General features: G+C 38.1%; 1 pseudogene; it reads left to right on the forward strand.

Annotated features, from left to right (window-relative positions):
* The first annotated feature begins 19,716 nt into the window (after positions 1 to 19,716).
* LOC111473234 lies at positions 19,717 to 20,497 on the forward strand (annotated as a pseudogene).
* The last annotated feature ends 5,708 nt before the right edge of the window (positions 20,498 to 26,205 follow it).

The raw sequence follows: 26,205 nt of genomic DNA on the forward strand, positions 1-26,205 counted from the left end.
TTGATCTTAATCTTGATCTAAACATGAACTTCTGTTTATTCGGAATTATCCTTAGATTTGCATGGGTGAGAGTGGCTAAAGTTCGCCGACTCAATAGGCCTCCAATTTCAGGGGTAAGACTGGGTAAATGGGTGGGGACGTGGGGTGCAAGATGGAATTCACTCCTACCCACTTTTAAGGATAGAAGAGAGGTTGTTCCCTTAAGTACTGACTCCACGTCTTGAACAAGAGGCCCCACCCTCTCATTGGCTTGAGAGGGATCTGGTTTACTGGTTGGATCACAAACCAATTGTTCATTAGAGGATCAGTGAGACATAAGAAACAAGAAGTAACTTCAGGGGTAAAACGGTAAATTGACCCAACTCTAGTTACGAACAACCTGTGAAGGATCGACTTACTAATCATGGTTATATCAAATGGACAGAAATATATCTATAGTGAGGGGAGTGCAACTACTAGGCTATAATGGAATGTTCTAGTAGTTAATGAATGTTGATTAACAAGGTTAGTGAGTTTAACCGGTTAATCTTGGATCGTTGGAGCCCATGATCTATAGGTCCATTAGGTCCCTTTGCTAGCTCATATCAGACTAAACCATACAACAGTGTAACGAGTGAGTTCGAACTGTTCGAATTCAAATTAGGGAGAATGCGCTACATATATACGATATATTTAACTGCATTTTTGTTTTATTTACGAATTAAACAAAAAGAGAGAATCTTAGATATTTAAATAAGATTTAATATCTTAATCAAATATGTGTCGGGATTAATTGGGATTGTCATTTGAATTAATATTAAATATTAATTAAATAGTTTAATTAATTATTTAATATTACTTTAATTTGAAATTAATAATTCAAATTGATTGTTGAATCAAAATGAAAAAAGTCAAAATGTTGACTTCATTTAATGAAAAAATCCATGTTAGTGGAATTTTGAGGTGTCAAAATTTGGTTAACTCAAACATGAATGCTTGCCACGTAATCCCAAACATTTTAGTGGAATTTTGAGTGTCAAAATTTGGTGATCTCAAATTTGCATGAACATGCAAACATGCTCTATAAATAGAGTGATCATAATACATGAAAGTTCTTGTTGTTGGTGAAAAACCTTGAGAAAAACCTCTCACAAACACTCTCTTCATATATACAAAATCCCTCCCAAGTTTAGTCACTCACCGGATTCCACAATCCCGTTCTAAGGCCAAAGGATAGTGGAGAAGACACTAGTGGTGGTTCGAAACCGGTTCGTGAGGAAAAAGGAATTTGAACTACAAAAGGTTAGTATTCAAACTCATTAAGTTTTAATACTTATGAACATGCTAGTTATTTACTATAATTGATGTTCTAAAAGTGCCTAAGATCCAAACTGCTTCCGCTTGTGTTATATTAACACCTTCAGTAGGCCCTTCTCTCTCCTAATCTTTCAATTCGGTATAGGTATAATTTGATCAAAACAACAAAGAATATGGGGAAAAGCCTTGGAATCTCATCCCAGCAAGCCTTAAATTCCATGCCAATACCCTTATACCCCTATTCTCCTTGTCTCAACGGAAAGTTAGGGAGGCAATTAGAAAGCAAGTATTTCAGACTCGCATAAAGGCCATAAAATCTTCTTTGACAAGGGTGGATGGTAAAGAAAGTCCTAAATCTGACCATAGCTTCTTTATAATTATTCTCATTCCCTATATTTGGATATTGATGTTCCCTTTACTTATCTATCAGACACTTAGGCTATAGTTCCTTTCCTTAGTAAATCCTCCTCAATTTCAATACTTAAATCCATACATCTAACTAAGAACCCATGGTCGTTTTCTCAGCCTGATCTTTTTTTATTTTCAAATTGAAGATAGGTATAGGGCAAACTAAAAGAAAAGACTTAGATTGAGAAAGCTCGGCAAGACATTGGAATTGAAGACTTGCCTTCATATACTGTTTACGGGTCGACTAAAGCAATAAAGAAAGAAACGAAGTCAATCCCTTACTTTGAATTATAGAATTCTAAGGCATTCGCCTCACTAAGACTTCCAGGTTAGGGTCCATAAGTGTTAGCAAAGGATATTCTTCCTAAGGCTTTTATTCCGAACTTTTTGACTCCTTAGACTAATTATCACTTGTTTTTGGGTAAAGACCGGATATGGGCCCAACTCTTGGATCTTTTTTTCTTTCTTTTTGACCTTAGTCAAAGTATTTCTACTAAAGGATTGAAGTGGTGAATAGAATCCGTTTCATTCTCAATCCAATAGTTCAATCCAATAGTAAGTCTCTTCCGATAATAGAGAGAATTCGTCTTAAGGCGGGGATTTGCAAGAGATTAAAACGATTGATCTCCTCCTTTCCTACTAGATCAGAGGAAGTAGCAGATTCCATCTTCTTTCTTCCTAACTTCAATTTACCCCCTGGAACTTCAAACTTCATTAGGTAACTTAATTAGAAGCCAACTATGTATGAATATGTATAAGTAATAAGTAGAAGTAGTATAAGGAAGGGCAAGTATTAGACTAAATCATACTACGCGGCTTGCAGCTCAATCAATCAGAGTCTTTATGTCTTTATGATTTTGTAAAGGCATGTAGAGCTCTTTTGCGGCTTCTCAATCACAGCCTTATCTTTATCACGGGTAAGATAAAAAGAGATGAAGGAACTTGTCCTTCTCAATATCAGGCGTGGTAAGTACATCTAACTCAATCCTGCAAGCTCAATCAGGTACCGGGTAAGGTGAGAAGAGATTATAAGGTTTGACTCCTTTAGTTTTCCCCGAATCCCGGGGTCTAGACCTAATCCTTCTTAGTTTATTCCTTTTTGAGTCTAAGCCTTCAAACTTGCTTTCTTTAGTTACCTGTGCCTAGGTAGCTTAGTTCTATTTCTCCTTTGGGACTAGTAAGATCAGAGGCGGGAAAAGTCTCAAAAGAGAAAGCTAAATTCATTCTCACTCTTTTTTCTTTTTACTGACATCTAAATCAATCTAATTCATAATCTTTGGCTTATCCGAAGATAACTGGAAAGCGCTCAGTCTTCTCAATCTCTTTCTCTTTATTGACGTCTAAATCAATCTAACTCAGAATCACTGAAGGTAATATTAGTTCAGGTTTGACTATCTCTCTCTTATCTTTTTCTTGATAAATAGGTATTTGTTTGTTTCTTTCTCCTGAACCTCGGTCTCGCAGCTTCTCCCCTCTCCTTCTTACTACAATTAGAATAGAAAGAAAAGAAGATCAACCTGAACCTGAACAAAAACATGAGAGGAAATTCATACTCAATCCCGAGCCTTTATTAATCTAACTGAACCTCTATTCTATTACTGTCCCTGATTTCACTCCTTCAAAGGTTGGTTACCTCCTCTCTGTCTTAGCCTTTCTTTTTTTTATTCTTTTCCTCTCCTGTAATAAAGACTAAACCAAAAGCCTGCACCTGTTCCTTCTTTCACTCCTGAACCTATTCTATTGGTCTCATTGCTTCGCCTATTCTATTGGTCTCACTCTGGAACCTTTGACGATATTACCGGAAGTTCTTGTTCTTTCCCTTCAAACACAAACAGTAAAGAGGAGGATGATTCTTTCACTCTTTTCTTTTACTCGACTGTAAGAAACCAGAACCAGAATGAGACTGAACTACTGAACCGATATGACCTGAGCTACTGTCCCTGATGGAACTTCTATCCCTATTCTATGCCCGGCTTCGCTCCTTTTCCTCTCCCTTGCTTGAACGAACTATAAACAAAGACTGAAGCAAGAGAAGATGAATGAGATAGATTAGATTGAACAGTAAGAAAAGAAGAAGGTAAAGCATATTCACCTATTTATTCTTTCACGAGGTAAATAGAATAGATGTTTTCTTGAACGAGGTCTGTTTACTCCTTCTTTCAGAACAAAGACTCAACAAGAATGATCCTTTGTCCCTGATTTCACTCTTGAACAAGGTAAGTCAGTCAAGCAGCTGGATGACAAGAAGGTCAAGCGACTGAACCGTAACCTGATTGAACTGATCTTGATCCTGTCCCTGAAAGTGTTTCAAGTCAAGACTCCTTCCGTATTCATTCGAGTTCACTCCTGCCCCTTTGACTCTATGACCTGAGCTACTGTCCCTTGACAGGAGAGTCCATTCATTAGCAGTTTTACACAGGATAGTAAATTCATTCAATCCTGCACCGAAACTTGAACCGATATTCTCTGGGCTACTGAACCTTTACATTACATTACAGTCGGTAAAAGAAAAAGAGAAAGTCAAGAAAGAGAAGCTGATGAGCCTGCCCCTTTGACTCTATGACCTGAGCTAATGAACCTGATGGAACTCTATTACTCTCTCCTGCCTGTAATTAATTCTCCTTAACTACTGAACTTGTTCCTATTTATTCCTTCAAATACAGGGTAATATCTTCTTCACTCGTATATTCGATCCTTCTTTCACTCTTTTACTCGACTATAAACACTCCTAATTCTATTCATTCTCCTTCACTCCTGAACTACAGAACCTGAACCTATTTATTCTTTCACTACTCCTTCCCCTAGTAAACAAGGGTATTTTACGGTCTCTTCTCGTTTCTTTAACTGTAAACTCAATCACTACTGAACGAACCTTCTTTCACTGTGTAAACTCATGAACCTCTCCTTTCACTGTACTCCTTATGAATGAGACGGAACTACTACCTTCCCTTCAATTCTTTCTTGTTCATTTACTCTCCTCCCGTAACTAAGGGTTGAACTATTTTAATGTCTCTTCTCTCTTCTCTTTGCTTTCCTTTGATTCAGCTTGAAAGACTCAACAAATTCAAGAAAGAGAAGCTCATGAACCTGAACCTATTTCTTCTCTTTCTCCTTATTCTCTGAATTGAGTTTTTCTTTCATTTTCTTCTGCTTTCAATCCTCAACTCTCGATTCATTCTCCGTCACAGGACATATGGTTGGTCTCTCATCTGTTCTTTCCTGCACCTCGGCTTCGCCCCTTTCTGATTCCTTATTTAACTATAAAGTTGCTTCGCTCCTGAACCAGATTGAACACGGTCAAGAGAAAAAGATCAATACATACTTCTTACTTAACTTATTCATTTTCTTCTCCTTCACCTATTCTATTGGTATCACAGCTTCGCTCCTCTGTCTTACTTAGCCTTTCTTTATTTTCTAGCTTATTCCCTTCTGGAACTCTTTTACTCGGGGTAAATGAGTGTTTGTATCTTCTTTTCTGTCCTTTCTTTACTTTACGGTCTCATAGCTTCTCTCCTCTCTGTAAGATCGCTTCATTGCAAATTAAATTGTGAACTTACCGTAACCTGATAAGGATGGGCAAGAAAACTGTATTAAAATATCCATTGTTGTAAGCCAAGGTCAATATCGTTGAGGGTAAGTTTCGCAAAAGTGATGGGATGCTATAATTAACCCTGAATGGGGGTCCTGATGTTTAGTTTGTTCAATCTTTTGATACAAGGGATTCAAAGTTCTGTTTTCTTACTGTCATTTTCCTTGTATTTGTTTGCCAGAATCTGACTCATCATTCTTAATAGTGTCCACAATAATGTAATCCAGACCCATCATCTTTTTTCCAAATCTAGCGCTGGCAGTTATCCCACTTTTTCACATGAGCTTCCCTACGAACTAAAGAATTGTTATAATCAACGGTATTCAACATCATATATGGAACATGAACTATTAATTCCTCAATCGTATATTGCCCAAAAGTAATGAAATCTCATTAACGTGAGTGAAACATAACTTAAGAGAACCCTTTGCATTTATAGCATCTGGTCTGATGAATATCTTGATTCTATTTGGAACTGACTGAAGGATTGATCATCGAATGTCATTGTCAGGCCCTCAATCTCTATTTGGATTTTCTATAATTCATATCATTACTTAAACTTAATGGGAATCCTTCTTTTTTTTTTCATTATTCAGTCAAATACTTAATCCTTATACTGATATGATTGACTCATCACATAATCCCCATATATCTGACTAGATTCATAGCTTTTGTAGAAAGAGGTCCAAACCCTTATAAATTCTGATTTGGACTCCTTTCTTTTGACCTAAATTCAGAATGAGTTGTTACCCAAGACTTGTTGGTAAATCGTGATTGTAGGTTGAATAATTTCTAGGGAGAATTTCTAGGGAGAATGCCGCTGCTGAGATAATTTACACATAATCAAACTACAATGAGATTTTGGTTATATTGAAACTACCAGAAGTTGTATAAACGAAAGAAGAAAGATTAAATAATATAGACTAAATTGGATATACCAAAAAGTGGGGAGTCTCCAAAAAGATAATAAGACATAATCGAAGATCAAAGAGTGGGATCTTATGGGATCTTATGTCTAAAGAGGATCCAAAAGAGGGGAAATGAGAATTACTAGATCAAATACATTGTAAACATTGTCAAATAGGCTTTTCTCTTTATATACCTGACCTTATCTAGCTAGTACAGCACAAAACAAAAGTAGTCTGTCCGTCCGTCGTCTTCTCTTTCCTTGCTAATGGGAATCCTTCCCTAACTAAACCCTTGAGTTTGATAGCCATTCTTCCCCACAAATGCAGGCATCGTATCGAATCACCAACTACCAAGAAAAGAGTCTGAGTTTTTCTTTCTTTTTGTCAGTCAGGAAGAGTCTAGCCTAGCCCTATTATAGTATAGGCTCTGTTCAGAGTGAACAATTGTTGACAGATAGATATCTCACATTGCTTAACCTGTTTTCCAACTTGCTTAAAGCAAAGCTTAAAGTTCAGGGACCAGAGCGAGTTGAATTCTCACGATCAGTCTGGTGCACGCACCACGGTAGAGTAGATTTATAGCAACAAAGCGGGGCAGGAAGAAAGAGGAGTGGGGGAGCGGCTATTGCAAGCAAGCTGAAGCACCTTGGAGAGTCGGTCCCTCTCAATGTTGGTTTTCCTTTTTCTTACTTTTTGTTTTGAGATTGCTTTCAAATTCTAATGGCTTTGGACTCGAAGAAGGGGAGCATGGGACATGGTGTTGAATGGATTCAGGGAGGAGGAGATGAAGAAGGAGAAGAAGGTGTTACTCACAATCTACCAAGGAAGGAGTAGAGCCACGTTTGAGTGGATCGCCCCTGCAAAGTCTTCTTAGGAAGCTTGGGAGGTATTGAAAAAAGCCTTAGTTTGAGGGCGGGGATAGAGTGAAGAAGATCTGCTTGCAGTCTTTACGAGAAGATTTAAGGCCCTACAACAAGAAGGTTTGGAATCAATTTGTGATTACTTCTATCGTGTAAACTCCATTGTGCAAGAAATAGGGAGACATAGTGGGTGAGACAATAGAAAGAAGAAGTACGAGTTGTGGAGAAGATCATGAGATCTTTACACTGGAGATTTAACTACATTTCCTTGGCAATTGAAGAATCCAATGATCTTGAAGAGATGTCAGGGGAGGAGCGGCTCTCTACAAGTCTATGAAGAAAGAAGCTCGAGAAAGAAGAAAGAAGAAGGAAAGAGTATGGAGCAAGCACTGCAAGCCAACTATTCCCACAAGAAGGATGGCTCTTCAAAGGGAGGCTACCTTCAAGGAAGAGGTAGACATGGTGGTCGCGGTAACCACTTGGATGAACAAAGCAGCAACCAAGCTGATGATAGTGAAGGGAATGGTCATAGAAGCAATGAGGCTCGTGGCCGAGGTCATGGACGTGGTCGACAAGGAAGATATGACAAATCACAAATTCCGTGTTATTTTTGTCAGAGATTTTTGCATGACTCCTATGACTCTTGGTATAATACAAACAATGATGGAGGTGAGAAGGCTAATCTTGTTGATGATGAGAAGCTGAGTGATGAACCAACCAGTCTTCTTAATGTCCTACAACGAAACTGAGCCGCGACAATCAGTCACGTTGTTCCTTGACTCGGGAGTCTCAAACCCCATGTGCGAAAGAAAGAAGTTCTTCGCAAGGCTCGATGAAGGTCAACAAGGCAAGATAACATTTGGTGATCTATCGAAATGTTCACCAATTAAAGGAAAAGGTGATGTCGTCTTCAAAGAAGGGAACTTCGTATTTCGGATGTCTATTATATTACATTGTCCCTGATATAAAAAGCAATTTCTTGAGTATTGGGCAACTGTTGGAGAGAAGATATGACATCAATATGAGTGATTTATTTGGCTCTCAGCTTATTGGATAAAAAGAGCAAGCGGATTATTCACGTGAAGATGATGAAGAACAGGATGTTCCCGTTGAAACTTTCCATTATGGAGTCGAGGTGCATGAAGGAAACAACTCTAGATCATAGCACTCTGTGGCATCTTTGCTACGAACTTTAAGGCCTTGAAGCTGATGGAGAAGAAGAGGTGATGGGACTGACAAGGATTGATTGAAGCTGCCAACAACCTTTGTGATGTTTGCATTGTGGGAAAGCAACAAAGGAAGTCATTTAAGAAGTATGGTGCAAGGAGAGCATCCACACGGCTAGGGTTGGTGCATTTTGACGTATGTGGACCCATCAAGCCAGAATCCATTGGTGGTAACAAGTATTTCTTAACCTGATGATTTTAGTGGTAAGACTTGGGTGTACATCTACAGGAAAAAAGAGTTGTTTTCTCAACAAGATTTAAAGAATGAAAAAGTCATAAAAGAAAAGGGACGCTCAAATGTCTACAGACTGATCGTGCAGGCGAGTATATGTCGCAAGAATTTGAGAATTAATGCAAGGAGAAGGCAAGGCAGGGCATCCAACATCAACTCGCGATGCCTCAAACGCCACAACCAATAGGCACCTCGGAGAACCATTCTTAATATGATTCGTTGCATGCTCTGAAGGAGAAGAATATGTTAAAGGAATTCTGAGGAGATGCTGTTTGTAGCATGTTACGTTTATTTGTTAAACTGGTTCCCAACGAAGAGGATTGAAGATATGACCCCAGAAGAAGACTTCCCGGAAGCCAAAAGTTGATCATCTCCGAATCTTTGGAAGTGTTGCCTATGCAAAGGTGAAGGAGGAGAAGCACACAAAGCTTGAAGATCAAAGTCAAAGATGCATATTCTTGGGCTATGGTGAGAATTGCAGTGGATACAAGTTGTATAATCCTGTAACTCGCAAACTCGTGATGTCGAGAGATGGCAAGTTCGATGAAAATAGAAGTTGGTGGAAGAAAACTGACGAAGGGATGACGATTCCTCTTGATGGTGAGCAGGAGAAGAGAATACCACCGTACACTACTCTTGATGATGACTCAGACCATGATGAGTTTAGCCGTCCAGTACACAAGACAAGGAATATCCAGGAGTTCAACGCAGGTTTTCATCCCTTGACCTTTGAGGAGGCAAATAAGGAGCCAAAGTGGAGGAAAGCTATGGAGGAGGAGATTCACCCCATAAAGAAGAATAAAACGTGGGAACTCACATCACTTACACAAGGCTCAAAACAAAACCATCGGTCTTAAATGGCTATGACGAAGAGAGATGCAAAAGGTGCAGTGCTATAAAGCAAGGTTGGTCGTGAAGGGCTATAAGCAAAAGCATGGGATTGACTACAAGGAGGTCTTTGCCCCAGTAGCGAGACTAGAAAGAGTAAGAGAAACAAAAAATCTCACCCGCGGCCCAACGAAGGTGGAAGATGCATCAAATGGGCGTCCGCATTCTTGAATGGAAAACTTGAAGAAGAAGTTTATCTTGAACAACGACCAGGGAAAGGCAAGAAAGGTATACAAATTGAAGAAGGCTCTTTACAGACTAAAGCAAGCCCCGAGAGCATGGAATAAAAGAATTGTTGATGCATACTTTTCATCCAAGAAGGATTTATGAAATGCCCTTATGAACCTTATATGCAAAGGGGAACTCACGTGTAGAAGTGTTGTTTGTCTGTTTGTATGTTGATGACCTGATGTTTATCGAAAGCAGCAACTCTATGATCCAAGAATGAAAGCGCTCAATGGAGAAGGAGTTCGAGATGACAGACTTAGGTCTGATTAATTACTTCCTAGGCATTGAGATGCAACAAGATTCAGATGGGATTTGTCTTTCCCAGTAGAAGTATGCTAAGAAGATCTTAGAGAAATTAGCTGTTGAAGACTGCCAGCCGAAAGACACACCTTTTGAGTGCGGTCTCAGATTAACAAAGGAAGGTGAAGAGAAGGAACCCTACCCACTTATTTCAAAAGTTTAATGGGTTGGCTAAGGTACTTGCACTCGTCCTGACATTCTATGTGGAGTAGGACTTGTAAGCAGGTTTACGGAGACACCGAGAACCTCACATTTGAAGGAAGGAAGCAAAGAGGATTCTCTCAGTTACATAAAGGGGACAAAGTGTTCTACTCTAGAAATTGCAATCTTGAGTTGGTTGGGCGATAGTGATTGGGCCGGAAGTCATGAAGATCGGAAGAGTACAACTGGGTTCGTATTTGATCTTGGCGACACCCACCCCACATTTACTTGGTCATCGAAGAAGCAATCTATAGTAGCTCTATTCACCTGTGAGGCTGAATATAAAGTAGCATCCGCTTGTGTTTGTCATGCTATACTATATGGTTGAGGAGGAGATTCTTGGAGAAAATGGAGCTAAAACAAGAATAAGCAAGCAAGATCTACATTGATAACAAGTCAGCAATAGCTCTAGCCAAGAACCCGGTTCATCATGAGGAAGCAGACACTCTCTTTCACTTCATAAGAGTACATGTGAAGACAAAAGAAGTGGAATTGCACCATGTAAGTTCGAGTGATCAAATTCCCGACATATTTACAAAAGCATTAAAGTCGGATGCCGTTCAACATCTGAGGAAGAAGCTTGGCGTTCAAGTTCGTTGAGAAAGAAGTTTCAGGGGGGAGAATCTTAGATATTCAAGTTTCATGCACTTATATAGATAGATGAATTTGTAGGATACATGTACATGAGAGATCCATTTACTTGGTTAATATTTGAAGAGTCATAAGAGTTAGATACATTAAGTAGATACATGTATTAGGTAGATTCACTATTTAATGGTAAATGTATGGCCATGAATGAGGATGTTCCAAAAGGCCTATATAAGGACTATCCATGTAGAGTTTTTCTCATCAACTTGAAATAGAAAGACCTCTTTCTTCTCATAGCAAAATCTTTGTCAACATATCTTTCATAAAAAAGGAGCAAAATCTTTGTCAACATATCTTTCATAAAAAAGGAGTTGGTTGCTGTTATTGAATTTCACCAAAGTCAAGGGGGATTACCTCATTCCCTTCTTTCTGTAGGTCTGTTTGCTCCAGAACCTAAACCGAGAGCTACTGAACCTGAACCTTTACTCTTTAACTCGGTAATTAACTCTATTCCCTGAGCTACTTAACCTTTACAGTTACAGCCGGTAAAAGATTAATACTCAAGATTAATGAGACTGATTTCACTCTTGAACTCGACTATAAGAAAGAAGAATGATCCTGAACCTCATAAACAGGATATTCCACTGCTGTCTCGGTAACCCCATTTCTAGTTCTTTTAAAACAAGGAAAGACGAACAAAACAAGAATGAGACAGAACTACTGAACCTAAACCTCATAAACAATGAAAGACTCAAGATGAATGAGACTTGACGGTCTTTGTTTGAATCAATGAATTAGCTGACAGAAGAGCTACTTACTCCTGAACCTCTATTTCCTTCAGTTATGGTGTGTTATTCAATCACTTGTCCCTATTTATTCTTTCAATTCATTCTCCTCTACATTGAAAGAAGAAATTCATTAGCAGCTTTGAAAGACGAAACCGAAAAAGAGCTAGCTACTGAACCTGAACCTATCCTTTCTTTACCCTAGCTGCTTTGAAAGACGAAACAAATAAATGAAAGAAAGATTTTCTCATTCACCTGCCCTTGGACCTGAAAGTGTTTCAAGGAAAGACGAAAAAGAAAACCTAAACCTACCCCTGGAAGTGTTGAAAGTCAAGACTCAAGATTCATTCTTTAACTGATCTTGATCCTGAACCTATCCCTAAAAGTGTTGAAAGTCTCCACTCTCGATTCATTCGAGTTTAGACTCAACTCTCGATGAATTATCCTGTAAACACTCCTTCCTTATTCATTTGCCTAAACTCCTTAACCTGTCTGTCCCTTCTATCTATTACCTTCCCTGATTGAACTTGGTAAACTCCTTTTCCTTCTTTCACTCTGTCTTCGTCTTCTCTTCTTCTTTTCATTCTTGATGTGGAAAACCCTAAATCAATATGAATGGAAGATGCCTCTTTCACTTCTTTTTCTCGGTCGAGCTCTATTAGACCCCATCTATGAAATCATGGTCGACTACTCCCAGGTATCTTCCCAGGAGAACATAGGCTGCTATGAGCAGTAGAAAGAAAGGCACGAAACCGATCGGTGGTTCAAGTTGCTGAAGGAGTCAACAAGCTTTGTGACAGAATCATGGAATTCAATGAAAGCATTGAAGTCGGGGGAACAAAAATGGGATGGTCTAAGAAGGCCGAAGAAGAATAGCTTGCAGGTTAGAAAGAATTCTGGTTAACCATGAGATTGTAACTCTCTTCTTTCTCCGAAGTTAGAGTTCTGAGTGGGACTCTCGTATTACTACCTAAAGGACGATCGGCAGATAGGATTATTAAGAGGATATTTTGGAGATATATTAGTTAGAATATATCTGAGATATTTAGGGAGTTGTTAGTATAAATTTGATTAATCGTATATTTTATTTATTTACAAGATTTAGTTAGATATATTATTTTTTTCTATTTTCAGGTATTAGTTAATAGTTTGTATCTATTTAAACGTGGTAAACCTGAATGAAGATTATACACTTTTCCAATTCTATTTTCTATTTCTATTTCTTAACATGGTATCAGAGCATCAATCGTGGTGTTCTTAAATATCAAAATTTCCTTTATGGCGGAATCAGCCAAATCCAGCTTTAAAATTTCGGATGTTGATTTAACACATCCTTACTATATGCATCACTCTGATCAGCCAGGATATTCACTTGTTCCAATCAAATTAAATGGAGCAAATTACCAATATTGGAGTAAATCAGTTATGCATGCTCTTATTGCCAAGAAGAAAATTGGCTTCATTGATGGCACAATTGAGAAACCGCCCCAAGATGCAAATTCAACCGAATTCGAACTCTGGAATCAGTGCAACAGTATGATAATATCTTGGTTAACTCATTCTGTTGAAGCAGATATCGCTAAAAGCATTATTCACGCCAAGACAGCTCATCAAGTGTGGGTTGATCTTCGCGATCAATTCTCACAAAAGAATGCTCCAGCAATTTTTCAAATACAAAACTCGATAGCAACGATGTCACAAGGAACCATGGCACTGTCAACATATTTCACCAAGCTCAAAGCACTCTGGGATAAACTGGAAGCGTATCGCACACCATTTACGTGTAATCAACGTCAAATACATATTGATCAACGCGAAGAAGACAAGTTGATGCAATTGCTCATGGGGCTCAACGAGTCTTATAAAACGGTGAGATCTAACATATTGATGATGTCTCCATTACCTAATGTGAGGCAAGCTTATTCATTACTTGTACAAGAAGAGATGCAGCGACAGGTAACTTCTGAACCTACTGAGAATTTCTCGATTGCATCAGCAGTGCAGAAGAAAACAACATATTCAAAATTCGCCAAGGACAAATCATGTGAACACTGCAATAAAAGTGGTCATACAATCAATGAGTGTCGAATTCTTAAGTTTCATTGTAAGTTTTGTGATAGAAGGAGACATACAGAAGATCGGTGTCGACAGAAAAATAATTCTACAAGGACAAGACAAGTCAATCAACACAATCATCGTGGATACCGATCTTCTGCAAATATGCCCGATGTTTCACAGTTGAATATAGAAGAACAGTCACCTAATTTCATTCCAAATTTTTCTTCTGAGCAATTACGACAGATAGCACAAGCCTTATCTACAATCAATCAAAACCCTTCTGGTAATTCTGACAATCACATCAATGTTGCAGGTTTGTTTCCCATATCTACATTATCTGTTAACTCTGCGAGTTCTAATTCATGGATTCTCGATAGTGGAGCTACGGATCATATAGTATCAAAATCTTCTGTTATGACTGATCCAAAGGCTGCCATCATGTCTACAATAAATTTGCCTAATGGAGAGACAGCACGTGTGTCACATACTGGCAATATTTCCCTTAGCCCTAACCTTAAGTTAAACAACGTTTTATGTGTGCCTTCATTCAATTTAAACCTAATGTCGATCAGCAAACTTACCAATAACTTGAAATGTTATGTCACCTTCTATCCTGATTCTTGTGTTATGCAGGACTTGGCTACGGGGAAGATGATTGGCTCGGGTAAACAATTTGGAGGTCTCTATCATATTTCTTCATCTCCAATCAAATCTTCAGCTCATCAAGTATCTCAGTCATCTGATTTGTGGCATTTACGTCTAGGCCATCCTTCTTTTTCTCATTTTAAATTTCTAGCTGATCAATTGCATCTTAATAATGCGAGTTATTCTCATAATTGTAGTATCTGCCCGTTAGCAAAACAAACTAGGTTGTCTTTCTCAAGAAGTTCAATAACAACCCATTCTGCCTTTGATCTGATACATTGTGATGTTTGGGGACCACATAAAATTCCTACCCATTCTGGTTTGCGTTTTTTTCTCACTATTGTTGATGATTTTACTCGATGTACTTGGGTTTTTCTAATGCAACATAAGTCAGAAGTACATCATTTGTTAATGAACTTTGTTAAATTTGTTCAAACTCAATTTCATACTACTATCAAGATAGTTCGATCAGACAATGGGACTGAGTTCCTATCTTTGCAACCATTCTTTACTTCTTGTGGTATTGAATTTCAGCACACTTGTGTCTATACTCCACAACAAAATGGAGTCGTAGAACGTAAGCATCGCCATATCCTAAATGTAGGTAGGTCTCTTCTTTTTCAGTCACAGGTTCCACTTAATTTTTGGGGAGAGTGCGTTTTAACGGCTGTTTATCTTATAAATAGAACGCCATCACCAGTGTTATCTAACAAGACACCCTTTGAAGCACTCTACAAACGATCACCTACATTTCATCATCTTAAAGTTTTTTGTTGTAAATGTTATGCAACTATAGTACATCCTAAGCAAAAATTTGAACCTCGGGCAATTCCTTGTGTTTTCGTAGGATATCCTTGTGGTCATAAAGGTTACAAATTGTATGACATGCAATCTCACAAATTCTTTATCAGTCGTGATGTTAAATTTTGTGAAGATGATTTTCCTTTTTCATCAGCTTCACAAACTTCGACATTAGCTCCTTCGACTCCTATTGTTCCACTTCATGATCCATCCTACTTAAGCATCCATCCTCCACCTTCCATTCCTCCTTCACCTCCTATCCCTTCACCTACTACTTCGTCGTCTCCTCCACCTTCTCCAGATTTGCCCACTGATTCCAATCCTATCCCGCCTGATACATCAGCTCCACTCCGACGTTCTACTCGCACTAAACAGCCTCCAGCTTGGCATAAGAATTATGAGATGTCTTCTGGAGCCAATCATTTAACCTCTAGCTCAAGTCCCGGCACTGGCACCAGGTATCCCCTTCATCATTACCTTTCATTCTCTCGTTTTTCTCCTACTCAACGTGCTTTTCTAGCTCTTATTACATCCCAGACAGAACCTAAAACCTATGACGAGGTAGTTGGCGACCCTTTATGGCAGCAGGCTATGAATGATGAAATTGCAGCTTTGGAACGTAATCATACATGGTCTCTCGTTCCTCTACCACCTGGTCATAAAGATATTGGATGTCGCTAGGTGTACAAAATTAAATACAACTCTGATGGTTCTGTTGAACGTTATAAAGCTCGACTTGTAGCAAAAGGATACACTCAGGTTGAAGGTATTGATTACACAGAAACATTTTCCCCTACAGCAAAACTTACTACACTTCGTTGCTTACTCACTGTTGCTGCTGCTCGAAAATGGTTCACCCATCAGTTGGATGTTCAAAATGCCTTTCTCCATGGTAATCTAGACGAGGAAGTTTATATGTCTTTACCACCCGGTCTTCGCCGATAGGGGAGAATACAGTATGTCGGCTCCATAAATCTCTTTATGGATTAAAACAGGCTTCTCGCAATTGGTTCTCCATATTTTCTACAACTATACAAAATGCAGGCTACACTCAGTCCAAAGCAGACTACTCTTTGTTTACCAAGAGTAAAGGTACTTCTTTCACTGTAGTTCTAATCTATGTTGATGATATTCTGTTGACAGGCAATGATCTCAAAGAAATGCAATATCTCAAGACTAGTTTACTCCAGAAATTTCTTATCAAAGATTTAGAAAATTTGAAATATTTTCTAGGCATTGAATTTTCTCGGTCTAGAAAAGGAATTTTTATGTCTCAAAGGAAGTATGCTCTAGACATCCTTCAAGACACAGGCCTTACACGAGCACGTCCAGACAAATTTCCTATGGAGCAAAATCTGAAACTTTCTTTAACTGAAGGAGAGAAATTGAACGATCCAAGTAAATACAGACGGTTGATTGGCAGATTAATATATTTGACTGTCACTAGGCCTGACATAGCTTATTCAGTTCGTATGCTTAGCCAATTTATGCATGAACCAAGAAAACCACATTGGGAGGCAGCTCTTCGAGTTCTGAGGTACATCAAAGGCACTCCTGGTCAAGGACTCCTACTACCATCTGAAAACAATTTAAGATTACAAGCATATTGCGATTCTGACTGGGGTGGTTGTCGAACTTCCAGACGGTCTATTTCTGGGTTCTGCATTTTCCTTGGAAATTCAATTATTTCTTGGAAGTCTAAAAAGCAGACTAATGTGTCCAGATCATCAGCAGAAGCCGAGTATCGAGCTATGGCAAATACTTGTTTAGAGTTAACTTGGTTAAGATACATTCTTCAAGACTTGAATGTTCCACTGTCCGAACCAGCATTATTATATTGTGATAATCAAGCAGCATTACATATAGCAGCCAATCCAGTTTTTCACGAACGTACGAAACACATTGAAATAGATTGTCATATAGTTCGAGAAAAGTTACAAGCTGGAATCATCAAACCGTGTTATATTTCGACCAAAATGCAATTGGCAGATGTTTTTACTAAAGCTCTTGGAAGACAGCAATTTGACCTTTTGAAGAACAAGTTGGGTGTGATCGACATACACTCTCCAACTTGAGGGGGAGTATTAAGAGGATATTTTGGAGATATATTAGTTAGAATATATCTGAGATATTTAAGGAGTTGTTAGTATAAATTTGATTAATCGTATATTTTATTTATTTACAAGATTTAGTTAGATATATTATTTTTTTCTATTTTCAGGTATTAGTTAATAGTTTGTATCTATTTAAACGTGGTAAACCTGAATGAAGATTATACACTTTTCCAATCCTATTTTCTATTTCTATTTCTTAACAAGGATTGATGTCAGCATTAATGTCCGGGTGAAAAGGTATGACTAAAATCTGACTGACTTGGCCCTAGCTTACTACTCCTACTAGGATAGTCGCAAAGGATGGCTAAGATAGCTAATAGCTGCTTAGCTCATATGGGCCTGGCCTTATTCAACTACCAGCACAGGAAAATAGAAGCACTAGGATAGAGAGGAACAATAAACGATAAGAACCATATCGGACCTTACATCTATCTATAGTCCTCCGAGCGAGAGTTTGAGAAGCTAAAACAGCAAAGAACGAATTAGCTCTATCAAGCCCTGTTTCCAGAATAGGAAAAGTCAGGGGGGGAGAGGATAATAGCGGATGTAACAGTAGTGGTGGCATTCTCACCAGCCTTCGTAGCTCTATTGTCCAAGTCTCACTAGGAGCCTATTCGCATTCTAGGAAGAGTTGAAACAAGTCCGAGGAACGGTATCAATAGTAAGTAGAGGTCATACTATGTGATCTTTGCCTTTCTTTGTTTTCTCAGATATTTCCTATTTTTCAAGCGAGCTAGTGAAGTACCTCTTAGCTTAGGAAAGCGGGTTCTAGCAAGCCAGTTTAAAAGCGGGGGCTCTAGGACAGTTTGAAAGTTTCCCAAGGAATATTGATATTGAAAAGAGCAGGTCCAGCAAGTTTGTTTGAAAGCCTTTAAGCATTCCCCGGTGCTTATGCACTAAAAGTCTCTGTCCCTGTATCGTCTATTAAGGTTACTTCTTTAATAAGCAGCTTATTTTCTTTCAATTGTATAATAGCTAACCCTTGAAAGTACTTTTGATCTTCACCCCACCGCGTAATATCTCATGTTCTTAGATCAATGGGAATGGTAGAGAATGAACTCCCCAATGGCATGAATAATCAGGCTTATAGCTTGACTAGTCTTCCACTAAGTTTACACCGTTCAACAACTCTGTACTATAATTTTGACTTCCACGTAGCTACAGCTGTAGAGCTAAAAGCTACAACTGCTTCTTAATTATACGAGAACCTAGGTTTTGTTTTGCTTTATACTACTTACAGAGAACGTAAGAACCTTAGCCTCTTTGTTTCCCCTGCTTTAGTCGATAAAATGAAATCAATTTCCACTCCCTTTGTCATCTCGAACTATTGAACGATATCAAATCTTTATATATGAAGCTTCTATTCGAGGGCACTGACTCTCAGTCCATGTGCTATAGTATCAACTCGCATAGGACCTTAACTAGACTCATATTCCAGCAGTATCCTCTTCTAGTCTAGCTTCGCCCTTCCTTGTCCAGCTCAATCTGATTAGTTGCCTTCTTCATTCAGCTCTTGTCTAAGTTTGATATTGGATTTCATTTCTTTCAGTCTATGGTTCATATTTCAGTTCAAATTGAGCTTATTTCTTCGATTCTCATTTCAAATGCTGACTGCAGCACCTATCTTTCTTTCCTATCCCTTTTCTTTGTGTAAGCTTAGATTGACCTTATGTAATTTGGTCTTTTCTTTGCAACCAAGTCAACATATAGAAGGTTTAACCGCTAGCAGAAAGTCTGGGATATAAAGATCTCGACTGAAAGGGTAGGAAGCAACTGATCACTTTCACGATATAAATGAAGCTAGTTCGGAGTTTCGTTTCCGGTTGTCCTTGAATAGTCATTTAGAAAGTTAGTCTACTTTCTCTAAGGTTAGCTTTCATGCTGGATGAAAGGAATTTGAATGTAATAATATCGATTCATACAAAAGTCTCTTCATAAAACATGTCCAAGTCTATGAACAAAATTGAGATCTTCGGAATCAAAAGCAATAAATGACTTGGCCCTTCCTTGTTTCCCCACTCTCTGGTTCACCTTTACACGGGTCTATTTGAACACCCTAATATCTTTTAAGACACGATCAACGCTGTCGATCATTAATATCGTTGAACTTTAATCGATTGATTTACCAACGTGGTTACCTAATATTAACTGTCAGAACCCTTACTATTATTATTAAAGAATTCGAAATGAATCAAATCGGTGAACAGCGACCGCTCTACCACTGAGCTACTGAGGAACAACAATAAATTAGGTTTCAGAGAATTCCATTCCCGTTCTCAACCCATGACCAATATGAGCTCGTGGTTTCCTTCGTCACTCCCGGAACTTCTTCGTAGTGGCTTAGTTCCATGCCTCATTTCATAGAGAACCTCAAAGTGGCTCTATTTCATTATATTCCATCCATATCCCAATTAATTCCATTCATTTAATATCCCTATGGTGTCATTGAGATAAGAGATGTCGTTTCTAGTCTATCTCTTTCTATATGGAAAGTGCAATATATATATCCACAAAAATTGCAATAGAAAAGGAGGTTTGTGATGATTTGCAAATATTTTCTACTAGGTAATCTATTAAGTATCGTTATGCATGAAGATAATCAATCTGGTCGGTTGTGGTCGGACTCTATTATGGATTTCTGACCACATTCTCCATAGGGCCCTTTTATTTCTTCCTTCTCCGAGCTCAGGTTATGGAAGAAGGAACTGAGAAGAAAGTATCAGCAACAACATGTTAGGTTTGATTACGAGACAGCTCAGTTCATATCGATCTATTATGCGCCTCTATATGCATCTAGCATTGGGTAGACCTCATACAATAACTGTCCTAGCTCTACCTTATCTTTTGTTTCATTTCTTCTGTAACAATCTCACAAACACTTTTTTGATTATGGATCTACTACCACAAACTCAATGCGTAATCTTAGCATTCAATGTGTATTCCCTCATAATCTCATCATTCATTATTCAACCATTTCATTTTACCAAGTTCAATGTTAGTCAGATTAGTCAAGATTTCTATTTTCGATGCAACAACAAAATGTTCTTTGTAAGAAGTCGTTTTGTTGGTTGGTTAATTGGTCACATTTTCTTCATTCAATGGGTTGGATTGATATTAGTCGCTATAGCAAAAGAATTCTATGTAGATCTAATAAGTACCTTGGGTTAGAATTGAGAAATTCTATGGCTCGAATCTTTAGTATTCTCTTATTACCTGTGTCTACTATTTAGGCGGAATACCTTCACCCATTTTGACTAAGAAACTGAAAGAAACGGAGGGGACTAAACAGGAACAAGAGGGATCTACCGAAGAAGATACTTCTCCTTCCCTTTGTTTCAGAAGAAAAGGAGAATCCGGACAAAATAGATGAAACGTAAGATGAATGAGACAGATTGACTGGAAAGGAAAAAACAAAGGATGAATTCTACTTTAAAAGGACACGCTATCAAACAAAAGAGAAAAAGACCTATTTATGAAACTTCTCAACCTCTGCCCGGATGTAAATAAAGAAAATAACAAAATGTTGTTAGATTTAGATACGGACAAAAAAGATATGTTCTAGTTTGAAACCCCTCTGTTTGAAGACGAAAAAGATATCTTCTGGTTTGAAACCCCTCTGTGTGACTATTTTCATACTTTCTGCGACAAACAAATTCAGAATACCCCCGCATTAGTAATTCCATCAATTCCCCATCAAAAAAAGAATGAATTCAGCTAATACTCTTATGCCCCCAATTAAGTATATTCTATAAAAAGCATCTATGTAACAATGATTATATGACCCTAACTCAATTTAGTAAAGATCTTATAGAAGAAAGACGCTATAAATATTCCGAAATAAGCTATATTGACAGAAAAGGTTGCCTTTTTCACTCATGCCAATACCAATTTGCAGAATCGGTTGAACTTACATGTAAGAAGTTTATAGACGGAGTTAACCATTTGTCTAATATATTCAACTCAATAGCTTCGTGATTGAATTGAGTGAACGGAATTCCTATGACTCCAACAAAGAAAGTAAATAGGAATAAGACAAAGATCGGAAATAGCATCGTATTATCTGATTCATAAGGATACGAAAAAGTAGTCTGAGTACAAAAATAGGGGATACGAAAAAGTAGTCTGAGTACAAAAATAGGGAATACTCACAAAAGGACGCATCATTTTTGTTAGATTACTTACTATTCATTTGATATGGCGTTTTTTTCCCAAACAAGAAGACCTTTGATTATTATTCATTGTTAGTTAATAGTAATAAGAAGGGAAAGTGTTTGTTTATTCTTTTTTATCCTTGTTTACCCCATAATGATATTGAATAGAGGGAATTATTTATTTTTCCACTGTTTGAAAATGTTTAAATGTCCCTCAAAAGTCAGTAAGTAGATAGGAAACATATAAAATGTTGTTAATTCTGGTGTGGAACAGGCTATTATTGTGAAAATAAGTGAATACAACCAACTATCATTAAGAATTTCATCTTTGGACCAAAAGCAGGCAAGGGGTGGAATACCACAAAGAGAGAGAAAGGGTACCTAATCAAAAAATATTTTTTGTAATTGGCACATGGTTAAACACCCCATAAGAACCATATTCTGACTTTTATCTGGAGAATATCCAACAACCGATTCCATTGAGTGAATAATGAATGGACCTAGATCCTAAAAATAACAAAGCTTTAGAATAAGCATGAGTAATCCAATGAAATAAAGAGAAACTCGATAAGACCCTATACCCAAAGCAGCTAACATCATACGTATAACCCAATTGAGACATTGTAGAATAGGCTGGCTAAACTTCTCTTAATCTCTTTTTGAGCAAGAGCTAAAGTAGCTCCAATATAGTACTGTTATTATCCCTAGCTATTAGATTCATGATGTAAGGTATTACTATAAAAAGCAGAAGAAGTCGAGCGACAAGAAAACTTCTCCTACCATCGTAGTAGCATGTATAAAAGCCAAAATCGGGGTAGGACCCTCCATAGCATCAGGTAACCATACATGAAGAGGAAATTAAGCGGATTTAGCAACTGCACCTGCAAATAATAGGAAGGACGGCGCACAAAGTAACAAATAAGAAATTCACCTCATTATTAGAAATCAATCTCGAAATGCAAAACTCTCTGTTGTCCAATAAAGACCTAAAATCCCTAATAAGAAATAAACCCAAATCCCCCACGCGATTAGTTACAAATACCTTTTGACAAGCATTTGACGCAGCAGTTGGTGGAGTGAACCAAAACCCTATTAATTGATAAGACCACATTCCAACCAATTCTCAAAAAAGAGAAATTTGGATCAACTTCGAACTAGTAACTAATCCCAACATTGACTTATTGAACAAACTCATATACGCTCTCAAATATCCTTGATCGTGAGACATATAATTGTCACTATAAATAAGAACCATAATTCCATCGTGATTAATATTGACATAATACAAGTAAATGGATCGATCAAGTAAAGTAACCCAACTCTAAAGAAAAAGCATTATTGATAGTCCAGGACCTTACATATGGATAGATATAACTACTATTTATTTGATCAATAGATAGATAGATAAACTGAAAAAATCATAACTATACTAGACAATCAAATACTCGGAAAAGAGTACATACGTCGAAGGGTTTTGGTTGCGGTCGAAAAAAGAAAGTAGAAGTCCCCCTCCTATTAAGATAGAAATTTAAAGTGAGATGAAAGGTATGATTCATGAATATTGATACGTATATTCCATAAAACAAGTATATTGAATTCCTAATTCATTTTTCTGATTCACCAGCTCTTATCTCTTTTCAAAAGAATCAGTTACTAACAAATTAGAATATCCAATATAGAAACTGTTAATTTTCTTTATTATTATTAGATAGTATGCATTACACAAATTTCCCACTATAGAGCAAGAAGGAATGAATAATTAGACGAAAAACACTATTTCATTTTGGTATCAATCATAAAAGCCAGTGTACAAGTGGATCCAGTAAAATCAGACTGATTTGTATTAAATTCACGAATCATTAAACAATGAATTTGATAACCTTATTAGTCGATGAAACCGTAGGACTCTATGCTTCGTCAGAAAAGGAAGGGCATGATAGCTACTTTTTTCTGCATAACACGATTATTAGTTACTCGTTGGATTTATTTGAAGCATTTACCATAAAGTGATTTATATGAATCATTACTATTTCTTTCATGGTGTTTCTCCATTATTAAACTATTTAAGTGCAATAACTGCACCAAGTACTATTTTTCCCCAAGGTTTTGCTACTTCAGGTTTTTTAACTGAAATGCATCAATTCCCATTATGAGTTCCCGCTCTCCAATCTCAATGGTTAATGATGCAAGCTAGAGTGATTCCATTTCCAAACTTTATCTATAAGAATTCTTGGTAAAAACAAACAATCATCATTTATTAAATGCGTTATTTTCCTTTGATTCCCGTACATGAAGGAAGAGAACTTAGTCTAGGGTTTATCTTTTTAAGCATAGGTATTCTTTCAGGGGTCGTATGCGCTAATGAGACATGGGGATCGTATTGGAATTGGTATCCAAAAGAAACTTGGGCATTTATTACTTGGACCATAATTGTGGCCTCTATTGGACATGTAGGTTATATTCATAGGAATCAATGGGAGAATGGCAAATTGCTGAAGTGGGCTGTTGGGTGTAATCGTAAGAAACACTTTTCATTTCATACCTGTAGTTCCGCTTCTTGCTCTAAAAATGAAGAAAGACTTGTCTGAAATAGCCGGTTGGGTTGGTCCAACCAAGAAAGGCATGCGAGTGGGCATTGCTGAGGAGAAAATCCGACGGAAATGGCCTACTGATTGAAGCTCTACGTTATGGAATCGTCCGCAGGTAGCGTTCAGGTTTAATCCTTTGAGTTCAAGGACGGAGGAAGGCTTTCTAAAAGTGGCTTTTGCCATTCTCAATCGCCTTCATCGCCCTGGGAAGGAATCTGAGGTCGCCTCTCTCTCTTCTTCTCCAAGAGAAGATTGATTGCCAGCCCCACATCTGACTCTTCATCCACTAGAATGGAACGAGGATGAACGAGCTCGGCGGCCTTTTGCTTTAGCTCTTCGGCCCGAGCCTCAAAAAGGTTCATTTGCTGTTCCACCCCCTGATACTCCTTGGAAGAGATTAGTCGGCATCCTCCCTTTCCTGTTCACTCAATTTTCTGAGGTTGAGCCCAACTGGGCGGACCTAATGATCCACTCGTAGCCTTAGCTTATCGACGGGTCTTGCATTAGATAGATACGACATTTTCTTTGACTCATGCGCCTTGGAGAAGAACGTTCTTTGTTTGAGTTTGAAGTCGTTACCTTACCTTGCGGGAGCCACCTGGGCGAGACTCTTATCTTCTTTTTTTCTTATTTCCATATTGTGAATCACTTGTTTAGTCGACTGAAGATCGTGTCTGCTTCAACTTCACCCCTCATGTCGTATAGTGTAGCAAGACTAAGAAGTGGTTAACTTCATTTATGAACGAGCAACTATTTCTTAGTAGCAATACCTTTCTCTTTTTTGATTCTTCCTCCACTCACCTCCACGGGCGAATAGAGTCTAATACACTCTTTCTTGGCTATTGTAGCAGACTCCATGAGAGGTCATTCGGAAGGGCTCCGTATAGTTCAATTTTGGGGCGTAACATTGTGGTTGGTTGTTCCCTTTCCCTCGACTGACCGAGAAAAAGAAGTGAAAGAGGCATCTTCCATTCATTTCGATTTAGGTTTTTCTGCACCATATTTAGATCTTCCTCTTCTTCGATCCGAAATTCCCAGCAAATCCTTGACTCCTCGAATACAATGGGATTTCACACCTGGCGAATCTTTCACTCTACCTCCTCTTATTAAGACCATAGAATGTTCCTACAAATTATGACCTTCGCCTGGAATGTGAGCAAATATATCATGTCGATTGCTCAACCATACTTTGGCTATCTTACGTGGAGCTGAATTAGGTTTTTTCGGTGTTCTCGTTGAAAGACGGGGGCGTACTCCTTGCTTCTAGGGACATTGATTCGAAGCTCGAGTACAGTCCACGCGCCGTTTTTCTTCTCTACCATGACGACGAATCAATTGATTTAATGTAGGCATTGCTCTTTCCTTTGTCCTTCCCCCCTCTTTCTTTTTTCCCTCTCACTAGTGATTACTCCCGATCCAAAGCACCCCTTTTCCATTCATTGAGAAATCTAATCGTCAAAATAAATAAAAAGGTCATCATGGACCAAGATCCAAACAGATCAATCTTGTTTAGAGGTACTGCCCAAGGAAAAAAAAAGGTGACTTCCGGATCAAGGATAATAAATAAAATGGAAACAAGATAAAATCGTATATCGAAACGACTTCTGGCATCATCGGAAGGATCGAAACCACATTCATAGGCCGACAATTTCTCTAGATAGGTTGAACTATTGGAAGCAATTGGAAAAGGAAGATCAAGTGGGATCAAAGAAACTAGAAGACTGATCACTAAATAGATACAAATAGGTGCAAATTCTGACATCATCACAGCCCACTTGTTGGTTCTTTCGCTCCTTGTTCGCGGAGCGGTATACCGAAAAAGAAAAGAAGAAGAAAAAGCCCATTCCGAAACCTTCACTATCAAGTTCAAGATAATGAAAGAAATTCCAATGAGACATTTAGGAACCCAATCAAGATCAGAAAAAAGTAGCACTTAAACTAGGCGGGGGATCCATGTGAAGCAGACCTACAATCGGATAAGGAGAGATTCAATCAACCTCAGAGAGGAAAACTAGGGATTCCCACATAATCAGGTAGCCTCGCGGCAATCTTGAAACACACAACCACAACAATCAAATAGAAAGACTACGACAAAGCACAACCGCATCTCCACCATCTTGCACAACCAGAACACAGGCCCAAACTCACTAATCCCCTGATTCTCGGATTAGATATCAGTTAGTTTAATGATAGATAGGTCTTTAACAAAGCAAAATCAAGAAGGAAATACCTTCGGCCCCTACCATATATGAATGAATGAAATTAGCACGATTTTCACGATTTTGAACATCACTGAGATAGGCTTAGCAGCGAACCATTGACTGACCCTTGTTCGGGAG

This window comes from Cucurbita maxima, unplaced genomic scaffold, assembly GCF_002738345.1.
Source record: "Cucurbita maxima cultivar Rimu unplaced genomic scaffold, Cmax_1.0 Cma_Scf00109, whole genome shotgun sequence".
Classification (NCBI taxonomy): domain Eukaryota; kingdom Viridiplantae; phylum Streptophyta; class Magnoliopsida; order Cucurbitales; family Cucurbitaceae; genus Cucurbita; species Cucurbita maxima.